Consider the following 13391-nt stretch of genomic DNA (forward strand, 5'->3'; position numbering starts at 1 on the left):
TAGGATTTAAGGTTTTTGTGTGATTGTCAAGATAGATTTCAAGGGAATGGTTTGGAGTCAGACACTTTATGTATAGGAGCATGTATTCTACACCTACCCTATTTGAGAGCTTGAATTGCTGAGTTGTCCAATTACCCCTCAGTTCTTTCTGGTGCTGCCAGGCATAGTCACTTTAGTGGGTTCCAGGTGTGTTGGGCCATTTTGATATTTTTTTTAGTGAGTTTGTGTAATCATAACGATTAGCTGCGAAAGAGGGGCTAGCGGGGAAGTACATGAATAAAATGGCTGTTGAAGCTGGAGCTGCTGGGAAAGATGATGATCAGAAGATACCATAGTAGGTCCAGGTTCCTGACTTCAGTGACACATTGGGCCAGGAAAGGGCTGTGGATAAATGGATAATAGGCACTACCACCTAAATAGGCACTACCAAAGAGAAAATATAGTAAATATTGATGAGCTGTTATACTGATTAATAAATAATTGAGGAGATATTTTCCTGAGAAGAATTTTCAAAAGACCTTAACTCTGTAGTGAAGGTGAAGATGTCAGCCTGGAAGATCATAATTTGACCAGATTTTCTCTGTAAGTATCTCTGTAAAAATCATCAAAAAGGCTCTCAAATGGTAGAGGAGAGGAAAGCTGGGCATATACTCACAAATTTTATGTAGAAGCTCCCACCGTAACCCACTGAGGAACATGATGAACAACGATGATGTGCCAAGAAAAAGAACTACCTCACAAAGATCTGGTACTATTCTTAGCTATAAACTTGAACAATTGATCCATTGTAGATGTTAGCATGAAATTTGCATTCTTTCACTTCTAGTAAACAGCAGTCATTGATTCCGTTATGAGAAAATTTGCAAATATGTATGCTGAGTCACTGCCTGCTTTGATACATGTGTGCTAGAATAATTAGATGTCAGATGCTCAGCCAAGAACAAGTAAACACAAGAAAATCTGTCCAAGAAATAGGGAGTTGGATGTTATTTGGGGTGAAAAAAACAACAACAAAAAACACTCTACAAATAAATTTAATGAAAAATCAATCTGAATTCTAGTTTAAAAGAGAAAGAAGTAATTCAATTTATGTACCTTGGCAGTCATATTCACATGAAAACAACTTCAGAAGCTGCCTAGGAAAGGGCTGTATCTGGCATCTTACCATTTGTTTTTGGGAAATAGACAATTTAAATACTACGCTATGAATCTTTGACATTCTATTTTAATACATGCTTTTGAAAGAACAGAAGGAGATCTAAACACTTTGAAATGCTACAGTAAATTTCTAATAAATTCAAGGATTGAGTAAATGTCAACAACCCCTTAGCTTTGAGAAGAGATGTTGGGGAAAAAAACAGGTCTTCTGTTGAGAAAAATTGCATACTTGAGCCCTTAGTTGAGTAATTGCAGAATTGTGCAAAAGTGACTAGAAATCTAGAATTCCCTCAGTGATACTATTCAGAAAAAGGAAAAAAAAAAATACTATTCTACAGAGCATAAAAAGAAAGGCTCAGTAGAGGTAGATGCTCAAGTTCCTGTACAATAATACCCAATACACTGGAAATTAGCAACAGCAATCGTATGATTAGCAAATTATCTGTAATTGTTGACATATTGACAACACATACCCCTAAGGATATATCAAAGATATGTGGAATGGAATTTTGTTACCTTAAGGTAAAGAATATTAAATGTGTTAGTAGAAGTTGTCTCTCTGTGCTTTAAAAAATACATGTTGCTTGTAATAAAACACAGTAGCAGTCACTTGTAAACACTCTTAGTGCTTCAGAGTTAAATACTGTAGGAGAATAAAACTGTACTAGAAAATTTGGAGTTTTATGGAAGGAAACTTCTTGAAAAACCTCAATCTACAGGTTAGTCCCTTTCTGACAGTGAGGTCTCAGTTTTCTGAGCCATGACTGATAAGAGTAGCATCACTCATCTGCACCTACATTATGCTAATGCTATTTAGGGGTAGAAAGAATCATGTATTTTAGGCAAGGAGTGCTTTTCTCCCTGTATATAGGAAGAGATAGTTCATCACAAAGATTGCCTTTTTTCTTGCTAAGAGGAATAAGCCTTTTTTTAAAGTCTCCCTTGTTAATGTCAGAGACAGCGCTGGAGAACTACTTTTAAGTTCTGTAGTTCTTTCTTCAGTGAGGCTTTTCTCTTTATGGTATCAAAACCTTATGGTATCAGAAAAAGGATTACTCCACTTCTGCATCAGAGCACAGGAGTCCTTTCCTTTCCTCGCACTCCTCTCTCCCAGCAAATGGCTCGGATTCCAGAAAAGCACCCCAAGATGGGCAGCAAGGACTAATAGGAATGTCCACTCCACTGTGTCTTAGTAGTACTGTCGGTGCTGTCGCCTCCTCTCACCTCCTCAGCTGCACTGCTCATCGTTGTCCCACAAAGCAGCTCTGGCTGCTCTTTCCAAAGAGCAGCTCTTCCATTTCAAATATTCATTGTTTTGCTTGTCAAACATCAGCTATCTGACGGAGCAGATAACACAGGAAAATGTTGAACTCCAGGAGAACAACATGCAGTCCTGGCCGCACTATCCTCATCTTCTCCTGGCTTCTACCGAGGAGTTTAAAATTTTCCAGGATTTAATGAAGTTCATGGCAGAAGTCTTGGGTATTCTCCAGAAAGCTATCCAAGAAAAACAGCAAAACTTTTGGAAATACTGCTCTTGTCAACACAAGCCTTTAGCCATGCCCATCTGGCATACACCTGCATAGACCTGTGCCCTGTCCAAAACAAGCAGACAGAAGACAGCAAGCACCCACTAAAACCTTGCAGAAGTTTTTGTGCTCCTGTGCCTGACTGCAGTGGAGGAGGGAATCAAGCCCAACATCCACCTTAGGATAATCCATGGATAAAAGACATCCTTGAAACTTTTCTGGATGAAAGTGTTTATCCTGCAATTTTTTAATGGCAGTGATTGGTTACATGATATTGTTCTGTTAGACTTTGTACCTAAGTTACTAGACTAAGTGACTAACTAAGCAACTGACTAAGTTACTAAACTAGCTACAGTTCCAAACAATTAAGTCGTATGAGTTGCAGGTCCCGAGGCTACATTGGCCGTAGCTGGCACTGCAGCACGTACCATGTCAACTTCTGTGGCAACGTGGATGTCATGATTTCTGCGTTCTGAAGTCCTGAGAGTGATCCATGTAAAAGCTGAGGGCATCTGTCTGAGATCGTCTTCATCAGGGGCGTAAGTGATGCCTTCCACATCCTAGCATGCTCTCAGGCAAGTTCTGGGGGGTCTGTTTCATAACTCATTAATAAATACTTGTGACAACAAACATATTTTAATGTAGTGCTGTTCTGCCACCAAACACCAAGATTTACAATGTTAAGATGGTGCAATTAAAATTGGTGCTTTGGATGGGACTTTTGACAGGTAGTTGGGTGGGTAACAAATCTACTAGCTGTGCTGACACATGCTGGGAACATTTTACATTGCTTTTGTATGCTGTGTGCTTTGACCTCTAAGGAAGTTTAGCATAAAATTGTGTCAGATCAATAGATCTTTGCTTTCATAAGCATACTGGATACATCTGTGCAGTTTTGTATCATTCCAACCCTTTTTTATTTTTTAAGGGATTCTTTTTAAAGGAGGAGATTAGTCCCCTGCTTTTGAGATTGGTGTTTGGTATGCCCTGAGGTCTGTGACTTTAGTTGCTAATGCTTTCCAATTTCAAAGAAGCAAAAGGAGCAGAGACACAAGCTTGACCTCTGGTGTTTGACACCATTTAGCATCTTAAACTTTGAACAATGATTTCAGCAGTCTTATCCCTTATGTTTCCATTAGGGATATATCCCGTCTGTGTCCTTTATCATTGTTGTAGTTTGTGGATTTCAAAGATTCAAGCTGTCTGCTTTCCTCTTCTCTTGTAATTAATATTCCTCAGTGACTGTTTCCTCAGAGGGAAAACTCATCTGAACTGCTATGAAATTCAAGATGTGTGAGCCACTTGGGAACCTGACTTGGGCATGTTTGTCTCAAAGCCTTGAATCCCACAACTGGTATGCAAGGTTTCCCTCTTCCTTCATTATGGATTTCTTAGCCAAACATAGGCAGAAAATCCCATAAAAATGCAAGAAATTAAGGAGATCTTTCTTGGTCCCTCTTTTTTTCTGTAGATCCCTTTTTTTTTCTTTGCATTCTATCCAAGACATTTCTGTTCTTTTGCATGTATCTGTTCATTAGCAGGGTTTTATTTCTGGGAGTCTTAAAGGTCTCATGGATCATCAAGGTCTCATGAGTAAAGAGGAATTCCCAGATTCCTTCCAGAGGAGCTCTGAGTCTGCACAGTAGGGAATGGCTTCCTCTTTTTTGGACCATGACTGATGTACAGACTTGATTCTGAGAATCCTAAGAAAAGAAGTATGAGATGGCTCTGTTATGAGACAGGTAGTCCTGGTATTTTTATCTGCTTACATTAGCAAAATGATCAATTGCTTCTTGTACAGATACTGATTTCCAGAAAAATAACCCACCCGTGTGCCTAGTCTAGTGATTCCTTCTTGTAGCAAATTAAGTTTTGCTTGACTCAGAGTCCAATGAGACACCAACTTCAGAGCAAATTAAATTGATTTTATTTGAATGCAGTTTGTTTACAAATAGAGTTTCTTCTCCTTAAGCAGTTCAGACCTTCATGATGATCATTTTTTGCTTCTCTTAAAACAACACACTCTTTTCAAAATCTCCATTAAAGCCTACAGAGCAGCAATATTCTGAAAAATATCTTATCACATTCTTGGCCTTTTTCAGAGCTTCTTATCGTGGTTGTACAAATCAGCATGCAGAAAACCAGGTAGGAAATAAAAGTAAAGGTAAGAAATCCTGATTTTCTGTCCTTAAGCTCCTACCATCCCGTGATAGGAAGCTCTTACATTGTGTGATGAGGGCTGTTATTCTGCATAAAAATATAAAGAAGTTTTGTTACTATTGTTGTTTTCAAGACATTTTGGGCAAGAGATAGATAGTAGCAATTAGAGAGGTTGTCCAAATTCCTTCAGAGACTTCTGTTATATAGCTGGAGGAAAATCTACTAGGAATTAGCCTACTCCTCTGAAAGAAAATCTACTAGGAATTGGCCTACTCCTGTATTAGGAATTAGCCAGGCTCTCTTTTCTATTAGGAGAATAGAGTGCTTCAGGTGGGACCTATACTTCTAAAGTAACTTCAGAGGCTTGACGTTCATATTTCAATGCAGTTCTACCCTGCCGTTGGCTCTCTGGTAGTGTGCCAGTCCTAGTGTGCTGCCCAGCAGTCTCTGTTCAGGTGGGATGACTCACACCCGTCCTGTAACATGTACCCCACTGATCACACACCAAGAGCAGAATCTGCAGGCTGGAAAATGATGGAAATGTTACTTACCTTATGGCAATTATGAACCTTTCAATATGTTTTCCAAACTGAATCTGCAATGTGTTCTTCCTCCTGCTATTATGGGCTCTGTCCTGCTGGGGCTCCTTGCTGGCTGCATGAGCTCTATTGGCCCTTTCCAGCTTTTATGGTGCTGCCTGGAAAGATACCAGGATGTTTTTAGTGTACGTGTACAATGCGGGGTAGAGGCAGAGAACTCTGATCTCAGAATCTGGTTGTCAGTGAACACCTCTGATGCCTCAAAGAATCACAATTTTGCCAGGATAGACAACAGTCTTTAGAAAATTCACGAAGGTGGCCTGGCTTTATATCTTTATATCTCAATATTTATGCTTGTGGATTAATACATAGCTGTGATTGTCCATCAGTTAAAGACTGCAGGAAGAGAGAGGAGAAGGGTGGTGTTTTTTTTTTTTTTTTTTTTTTTTTTTTTTTTTTTTTTTTNTTTTTTTTTTTTTTTTTTTTTTTTTTTTTTTTTTTGACAAGGAAGATGACTCAGGATGAAGAAACTGCTCCAAAACAGTGACATATTTCAAACCTGCTCTGGAGCTAGTTCCTAAGTGTAGCTTTTTCTATATGGGTTATACCAAAAGATTTGGTGAGTACAATGGCTCTTATGAAAAGTGTAGTATTACTTCATTTTCTGTTTTAGTAGCTTGAATATCTGATAATGATGGCCACTGTATTTTTCATGTCAATAATAATTTGAAAAATTTTGTTTTGGATCTTCTGTATCTTCTTGAGGATATTGTGAAAGTCCTCAAAATATAGTATCCATTCACCCTTCAATAAAAATTTTAGGGTAACAGCTGGGGAAAACTGACAGCTATTAGTTAACCTTTGAAATGAGGTGTATTTTAGGCAAGAAGCATTTTAACAACTTTTGTACTGTAGTAAAAATAAGAAAAAAGTCTTAATAGTTTCAGAGGAGATGTGGCATCTAGTTTCACTGTAAGAATCTAGGGATAACATTATGACAGTGAAAACATCAAATACATAAATACTAAACCTAGATTTGCTAAGTGAAGACAAAGGTGGGTCCTCCATGTGTTAGTGGCAGGTGGATAGGCTGGATGATTGAGAAGACTGGTTTGACTATAGCAGTGCTCAGGAATAAATTGAGGCAGTTTGATATGTTGGAAATAGATGATTCTCTAGGACAGGCCTACAGCTATAAAAGTTGTAAGATATTGGGAAAGAAAATATATCTTCTATCTGGTTGCAGTCTGAGGTGTTTTCTTTTCTCTTTTAGTGATGTGTGTCATTTTGTACGTGGCCAATTGCCTAAAGGTGAAGCATGGTGCAGAAGGGCATAAGCGCCTGTATGGTACATGCTGTGTAGACATAAAGCAGTTTCAGTGCCTAAGAACTTGAGTTGCACATAAAACTGCTCAAGCAAATGGTTTTAACATTCAGAGAGAAGGAAAAGGTGATGCCATTTAACCTTGTGCTGAGTTCCTTAATTGTTGTTGGGTAGATCTAGAACATCTGGATCAAAGCGAGCTTTGAAGGCGCTCCTGGTGAGTGTGTGCAGCTCTGAAAAGTGGAAAATCAAAGCTCTTGCTGGGCATTCCCTCCAGGTTCCACTGTGCTGTTCTGCTTCGCTCTTCTGTTCCTTAGAGCATGTCATTACAACTTCTTTTCATTAGTAGCCTTAGAAATAATCCTGTTACCTGTTGCTTCCCACATTAGTCACAGCTGCAGAGGACTGGGATAGGGATTCTTGGAAGTCCCCATGGCAGTGTTTGGATGCTAAATAGCAGAACTGCTGCGGTAAAGGATCTTCGGGTGGAGAGGATTTTTCCTTACTTCCTTCCATCCTCCCCAGTGCACACACACCTTTAAACAGAAGTTGCTTCTAAGTTTCAACAGAGCTGCCTATGCAGACTCCTGTGGGGCATTCGTGTCAGCTTCTGGACAGGAGGGCTCTGTTGTCAGCAGCAAGTCTGGGAAGTTTGTCCATGCATTTGGAGGTGGTGGAAGCAGCAGCAAGAGGATAGGGTGGTGTGATCAGTATTTTCTTTTCTTTGGCTGTGCCTAGTTAAGTTTTTAGAGATTTCTTCACGGGAATGAGAGCCCTGTAACGTCCCCTCCATGCCACAGTCCTGGCCTGGAATCAGTGGTTTGCTATCATGCCACTTGCACTCGGGAGTTGTTACAGCTGGGAGCAATTGCAGTTGGCCCTGGCAGCCGGGAAACAGAGATCCTTTAAAAAAACTCGAGCCTGCTCTCGGGGGCCAGCTCGGGTAGATGTTTGTCCTGTCAGTGGAAATAACTCGGTTGTAAAAAAACAACTATGACATGTTCAACTCTATCAGTCAGCGTGTGTTGTCAAGATTATTTTGAAAGATAGAGGATAGACCGGGCTAGAAACATGCTTATTTTTTAAACAAGCTGAGATTAGAGCAAGCGTTTCCCGTTTCACAATTCAAAGAAGCCTGCGACTTGCGTCTTTGGAGACCCTAGAGGCCAGCTCTGTCAGCCAGAAATAAAACTCGCTAGATAAGACAGCATAACTCCGTTCTGGATCACCATCCCCTGGTGACACGGTCACGCTGAGCCGTGTTCAATCTGCGCCATCCATCCTTCCCCTGGGACCCGCGTGGCCTCCTGTGACCTGTCCAGGCAGAGTCCTTGTCCCCAGCACAGGCGGCTGCTGGTGAGGGCAGTAGCAGAGCTGCTCCACAGTCTCTGTTTCCAGGGGCGTGTGGCAGTCCTGCCTGCACCTCGGCCTTTCTAAACGTCAGGTTTATTTGGAAATGACTGCTTTGTTTTCCCATGTGCCCCTCATCCCTTTTACTTCTCCCTTCACAGAGTTGATTTACCCAGTATTTTAGGCTTTGACTACTATAGCTTTGACCAGTCTCTTTTTTTAGAGGAGGAAGGAAGAGCAGAAAAAAACCAACTGTTGATTCTGGCTTTATTACTGTAAATACCACCATGCTGCAGAATGAGAAACAAATCATACAGCTCAAAGATGTAACTTTGAAATGTTTTGTGGTAATTGAGTGGGCTTTTTTTTGTTTTGTTTTGTTTTGTTTTTAACTGTGATTTGATTGAAGATCCCTTTTGACCAAATTTGGAGGTAAGGCTTTTGAAGGGTGCCTTTCTGTTCCAGTTTTCACTGAAATTTATCCAAATATACGAAATGGAAAGATTGTTGATACAGCTTCCTTGGAAGCTATGAGTCCTTTTCTCCACTTTTCAGACTGTTTTCTTAAACCTTGTTTTCTGCCTACTACTGAAAAAAAAGAAAAGGATAAAAGAAGGAGCATCTGTCCTGTGGCCTCCAAGGGATTACACTGACAAGATTTTCAGTGAACCTTTTATCACTGGACAGCTGTAGTGGTACACTAAGGCAGAGGAGTACTGCTAGAAGATGATACAGGAGCTTTTTGTGGGTTCAGTAATTGTGGAATTTGATCCTGGTTTGATCGTGCCAAGTTCTGAATCCCTTTAATGAACTTCCAAAATGAATGTTAAATTGAAGCAACCTTTCCACAGGCCCTCCCTAAGCTCTTGCCTTCCTGGCTCAAGTGCTTATTGGTTCCTTTTCATTTTATTGAAGCTAAAACCATCCCATTCTGATTCCATATCTTCCACTGAGAGGTCCTTCAGTTGCAGGAGGCTGGGCCTCCCTCCTTTCCTCTTGCTGTTCTCGTAAGGGGACTCCTGAGAGGTCTCAAAGGGCAGTGCTGAACAGCTCCCAGGATCTGCTGCCATAGTGGGCTTTCTCCTGCATTTCTCTCATTTGGGATGGCCAAGGTGAGACTTTAAAGCAAGTCCTGAATCCTTGCAAGTCTGTCTTTTGACATCTTGTTTCTGGAAAAGTTTGTGACTGTGTATTGTGTTCTTGACTTCACGATGATGATTTGCATGCCTCAAAAAGCATTATTTCTACATGAGTTTTGACAGTTTTCCATCAGTGTACACTGATAGCTCCCCAGGATGCTTACGCATAAGACAAGAACTGATGGACTGCATATCAGTTGCATGAGCATTTACAAATACGTTGATCATCCCCCCCTTCCAGTGCTTTCCAACTTTTGACTATATTCCTCTGTATCAAATATTTTGCCAATTTTCATTCGTATTTGCTATTTTTAGACAATTAACCCATGATCATTCGTCCCCTTGTCGTTGTTGTCTTGTACAAGAAAAGAGCTGACAATAAGAAATCAAAAAAATAAAAATAACGCCAAAACAAAAACCACTGGCTGATCTCTGTTCTCCCAGGGCTGGGCAGGTGAGGTCAGGCAGGGTACCTTGTGTCTCCACTTATGTTGTGGCAGTCAGCACTCTTAAAGTCAAGATTAGCCTTCACAGCTATGTTCATGACTGAGGTCTGTTTTAATTTGAAATCAAAAATTGCCTAGCTATATATATATTCTACATATCACATTTTCATGCTTAAAATAATATATAATGTTAGTAATTTTTTTGCATTTATAGTAGTTTGATTTGATGTTACGGTCTTTTCTTTAACATACTTGCCAGGTGCTGTGCTCCTCCTTACAGTGTAGTCTATTGCATGTGTGCTTGTTTTCTTTAAGGTTTCATTATTTGAAGTCAAAGAAAATTAGCAAACTTAAAGTGTTCATAGTGATGAACTGATGCATATGAACATATGTTCATGGTAATGATTCAGTGTCTAACAAACAGCATCTTGAGAGGAGAACCTTTTTAAGTGTTCCTGGTTACGGTAGAAGTCTTCAGGATAGGATTTAAAGGCAGAAAGGATAGGTTGTTTCCAGAGTATTCCAGGAGGAGGCAAATAGGGAAAAAAAAGGTTGTTTTCTGCCAGCATTTTAAAACTTAAATCCAAGTTTTTTTCATCAGCTCCTGCTGAAGAGAAGTCTTAAGCAGCAAGACAGTAGAGTTTGAAGACTCATTTGTAGAAGGACAAAAAGATTTTGTTTGAGCACTAGTAGATCTTAATGTACTAGTCTAGTGAGCAGATATGATTCTGTGCTTTCTGTTTGTCTCACTACCGCAAAACCTGATCGACTTGTTTAGTCACAGGCACTGTAAAAACCAGTGAATCACTCTGACATTTTGAAGGCATCTAGATCCATTTTTGGGTAAATCAAAGATACTGGACATTCCATGGTGAAAAATACCTGCTAATTCTGCTTGTTTCATTATTGTTCAAATACAGATTATTGTGTCTAATCTGTAAATCTCTGACTTTGACTGCTGATTGCATATGTGATTGGTAAGTTTGTGATATGTTCTTTCTCAAACACTTTTTCTCATTTAATTGCAGAGTGATATCTGAGTGGGACAAAGTCCGTCTCTTATTGCACCTGTACTACATCCATCAGAATTGAGTCCAGTCCTCTGTTGGGACCTCTAAATAGCTGCTATGTTACAAATAATAGTAAAAATGTTACTTTTTTGCCCATACTTTCTCTCAGCTTCCCAGAACACTTTCAAAATGTGACATCACATAATTTGCTAATATCTGTACAACCCGTCTTCATCCATAATCGCATTGTCGCATTGTGTTGTGTACTTTGTATAACTACTGCCATAAGAGAAGTTAATTTGGACCAGGAGACATGGGGTTTAAGTAACCTTGTCTGGTTGTGCCAAAACATCTAAAAATCTAACACATTTAAATGTGTGAGTGGCCAAAGGTTTTAAAGCTCTTCTTTATTAGTACCTGCCTCAAGGGAAAAAGTTGAAAATTAGGAAATGATGGTGAGCAGATTCTCTGTTGGAAGAAAATCATTATTGGTTTATATCAGCAGAATGTTTTCTAAGGATGAGAGGGAAAGTGTTGAGATGGGTAGGACTCCTTACTCATGTTGTTAACGTTTATTGTTAAAGGGTTTTATTAGCTAGGGCTTTCTTCTGCGTTGCCCTTAAGTATGTGAAAAGAAAGCAGGTATGAAGAGGAAAAAACCTGGTGAAAAATGAAGGACTGTTTTAGGTAAGAGTTGCAGAGCTGTCGGCCAGCTTGTTACTGCTGTTGGCATGAGCACTTGTGATCCTTGTCTGAAAAACATATTTTTTCGGAACTGTAGCTGGCATCTGCAGAAAATGCAATACCCAAAGGCATAATGGACAAGTTGCCCAGAAATAATGATCTGTGACATGGAAGGATGTTTATAGTTCTTTCATTTGCAATGAATAATTCCAGTTACTTGAGGACATTTTAAAAGCACTGGCATATTTAATGGGGTAGGGGGGATGGAAACAAACACAGCTTGTCGGTAGAAGTTGTTGATACTGGCATTTAATGGTGTCGTTGTTAACAGTGGGGTAATGCTTGGAACTCATTGAGCTTGAAGAACTGAAAGAGCCAGTAAAAGGATGAGGTTTCAAATAAATGCTGTCTGAAGTTGGGCTCCTCACTTGGTATTTCGTTACTAAGTACAGAAGAGTGCGTTCTCAAAAGCGTCAAGTGCTCAGCGACGGCTGTTAATGTTAACAGCATTAGTAGTACAGGAAAGGATGAAGAATGGTGCCACAGCGAGCGGGCTGGTTTCGTGCGAGGTGATCTGTGCATGTGGGCAGAAGCAAGCCAAGAACTCAGCCCATGGACTCAGATCCAAATCAGCCTGCTCTCTGATATAAAATAATACAGCACCAGAGCAGCGTGTTTAAGACGGGAAGATAATGAGGGTAATAAAAGAAAGATCATCTGGTCACTCAGGGAGGTATGTATTTCTCTTGGGAATGTGCCAACCTGTTTTAACTTCATCGCCACAGGCAGCATAAGAAGCAAGTGTTGGCAGATGGCCACACACAGTGTCCTCTGTGCACCAGGGGCAGCGGGGCAGTGTGGAAGGGGACACCGAGGCATCCGTGTGTCTTTGGAGAAAGAGGCAGGAGATGTGGACACAGTGGGACACGCATGGCCAGTACGATGTGAGTGCTAAATGTAGACTTGTGACAAGGAATGAATTGGTTTCTGATGACATCACATGTCATTACTGATTACAGTTACATATGTGGCAATATGGCCTGAGACCTTTTGGATGTTAACTCTTTTTTACAGAATTCTACAGAATTTTGCAGAATTGTACTTTTGCAGAATTAACTGTTTTGCTTTTCTAGTGGAAAAAACAATTTGGGAAAAATCTGGAAAGTTTTGCCTTTGCGCCAAATAATTGAATGGAGAAAATGCTACTGAAATATAAATTGTAGGCCAGGTGTCTTACGTTCTTACTCTACAGGGTAAGCACTTTGTATAGATAGCTCCCGTAGTGGAAGTGGAAGAATAAATAAATAGTCAGGTGTTACTAGACATAATCTGTTGAAGGAGTTCAATTCAGACAGTGCTTCTGTTATCAAATCCTTGAAGTGCAGCAGGTTATCTAAAGAGATTTCAGACTTGAGATGAAATAGACATTTTTTCCATGGAAAAATGGAATGTCCTCCTCACCCTCTGTTCTTTTCACCATTCCTCAACATGTACTGGAAAGTCCACATTTCTGTTGAAATAGTGTTTTTGGCAGCAAAATATTTAATTGACCTACAGTCTTATGCATGAGGTGGTCTACTCAGAGCCATTTAGAACTAACTTTGTAATGCAGGAGAATTGTGACTTCATCTGGATCAAGTGACATCAAGGGCTTAGGACTGAGAATTATTTCAGAAGAATTGTCCTTCTCCTTCTTGCTCCTTTGAATTTCCATGCCTAAAGGCATCTTTCCTCTCCCAAATCATTCTACTGCATTGTGCAGGACTGTGCAGCCAGTTTGGTTTTGGAGCATTTGAGTGTTTTTCATAAGAGATTTTATTGAAGGTGTCTTTGTAGGAAATTCCTATATCAGTGTCCCTCAATTACTGCTTGAAACGTGAACCTCTACCTTTACATTTCTCTTTATTCTGCCTTTCAGTCTTTATTTTCATTGAAGAGTTTCAAATACATAATATTTATTTTACTGCCATGGTAATATGACAGCTCCATGACCTATTATTAAATTTGCTTTCATTAGAAGAATTGGGACTGTTTGTTCTTCTGAGCAGATTA

The sequence above is a fragment of the Nothoprocta perdicaria genome, unplaced genomic scaffold (genome assembly GCF_003342845.1).
Source record: "Nothoprocta perdicaria isolate Ctin4 unplaced genomic scaffold, notPer1 scaffold_161, whole genome shotgun sequence".
In the NCBI taxonomy this organism is placed as follows: domain Eukaryota; kingdom Metazoa; phylum Chordata; class Aves; order Tinamiformes; family Tinamidae; genus Nothoprocta; species Nothoprocta perdicaria.